This window comes from Sinohyriopsis cumingii, chromosome 13 (assembly GCF_028554795.1).
Source record: "Sinohyriopsis cumingii isolate HCF-2022 chromosome 13, ASM2855479v2, whole genome shotgun sequence".
Lineage (NCBI taxonomy): Eukaryota > Metazoa > Mollusca > Bivalvia > Unionida > Unionidae > Sinohyriopsis > Sinohyriopsis cumingii.
The window spans coordinates 16,958,925-16,961,122 of NC_142973.1; the positions used below are offsets into that span (position 1 = coordinate 16,958,925).

Below are 2,198 nucleotides of genomic sequence, written 5' to 3' on the forward strand. Positions count from 1 at the left end.
ACTTTTTCAGCCAGATTGTTTCATCAGCATGTACGTGAATTACGAAACATGTTACCTTGTAATAGTGAAAAGAATAGTATGAAAATATTTCTGACCATGTTTTTCTTTGCAATTAAGGGCGTAAATATTGTATCCATAAAGTGGTGACATCTACAATAAAAAGACTCCGCTATGTAAAGGACAACTGAGGGTAATGGTCATTTTTCTGGAATTGCCAATGACAAGAAACAGTATAGGTCCACATAGGTAAAATAACGTAAATATACAAACCGAATGAATCCACACAGGGATTTAAACTGGTTGTCGCTATCCGTGCAATTGTGCACGCGGTAATAACGTTACAGAATATGCCATTGATGAACTGCCATTGTCCGGAATCTGGGATAGTGGTTTAGCAACGATTGTTGACAAACCTCATATTCTCCTGGTTTACATATCAACAAAAGTTAAATGAGGTTTGTGAACAGCAAAAACGGTTGTAAACAAACCATAACAATAACCTTGATTCAGGTTCATGGGTTGTAGGTGTCGTTTCAGAAGTAATCGCAATGTACACCCCCCGTAGGCACTGCATACAGTGTACATGTTTACAGTCCATACCAGACCGGTCCTCTGTTTATTTACATTAGTTTATCCGCGTGGAACTAGAACTATATAGCTCACGGAGATAAATCGGCAGCAGCGAACACAATGTGTTGAGTTCAGTTTGCATGTTAAAATAATAGGGTATACGTTGATTACATAATACCGATAATACATCAACCATTTGGATAATTAGAAATACTGAGAACTTGATTATCGATGTTTACTAATAACCAAGATGGAAAAATGTGGTATCTCAAATCTTTAATCTGCAATAATTAATTAATTGTGACTAATGTGTTACTAATAACAGAACAATGCTATCGGCTGTCCCTACAGTTTGACTATACCATATTGGGTTTACAACAATATTTACATCATCATTTTGCGCACTTATCTTAGTCGCCCCGTCGATTAGTTCTAGACAAGACAGGTTCCTTATCTTAGTCGAACCATAGTGCGTTTTTTTTTTTAAACGCAGGTTGTTGAACATACACTTGCGTGGCAGCCAGAACCCCAAATGATAATTTGTGGCTGCGTCAGAGATGATTCCTGTAGTTGCGGTTTAGTACCTAGGAACTTCATTATCTCAATTAAAATTATGTTGAAATGGCTATTTTTAAAAGTATTTTTTTATTATTATTATTCTCAATTTAGAACGATATCTAGTCACATCTACTCATACCATAGGTAGCTATTTCATATTTGTATTCCGAGGATGTAAATTTTATTTTCATAATATTCCAAACGTTTTGGGAATATTGTTAATTTTACATAAAGGAAAGGTACATCACAACTTTAAAGACTTAAACTTTTTTTTCAAGTAAATAGGTAAAGGTAAGGGCTTTCAGAAAAATGTATAAAAACTATTGCATACCAAATTTATTTTTCCAGCTCCATGTTAGTCACCTAGTCACCTTTGACTGGATGTATTTATACCGCCACCCCCTTCCAAAAATATAAGAAAAATAAATGAAAAGGATGCCAAACCTGGTTTGCTGGAACCAGATTGGGATTTGCAAAATAAGAACGAAATTTACACATTACGTTTCTGATGGAATGAACAAAGTTGGTTAGAATGTTGATATGTTTGGTCATGATAATGGAACAATACTGGCAGATAAGGAGAGTGCATGCGCATCTCTTGCATTTCACTATTTTCCGAAATACAAAAATCATTGATATATTTAACATCAACATAATAATAATAATAATAATAATAATAATAATTAACTCTCCAGTGGCCTAGTGGTTAGAGCGTCCGCCTCGGATGCGGGAGGTCGTGGTTTCGATCCCCGGCCGAGTCATACCAGAGGCTTACAAAAATGGTACTCACAGCTGCCTCGCTTGGCGTTCAACATTAAGAGGTTAGTTTTAGGACTGGTCGGCCTGGTGTCAGGATAATGTGACTGGGTGGGACATCATGCTACATGTCTGCGGCATGATGCCCCAGTGCTAGACATCACTATAAACTGCCACAATGCAGGTATAATAGCGATATGACTGAAAAAATGTTAAAGCTACATTAAAAATCAAAATCACATCACAATAATAATAATAAGAAGAAGAAGAGCCTTGCACCTCTGTGATCTTGAGTTAATTTACTGGTATTAGGG

General features: G+C 36.2%; 1 long non-coding RNA gene across 1 annotated transcript in view; it reads right to left on the minus strand.

Annotated features, from left to right (window-relative positions):
- LOC149784992 (uncharacterized) overlaps positions 1–582 on the minus strand; it is a 5,170-nt gene extending 4,588 nt beyond the window's left edge. The window contains exon 1 of the long non-coding RNA XR_016413478.1: positions 271–582. This is a non-coding gene — a long non-coding RNA (uncharacterized LOC149784992). The remainder of the gene's footprint in view (positions 1–270) is intronic.
- Positions 583–2,198: the final 1,616 nt, after the last annotated feature.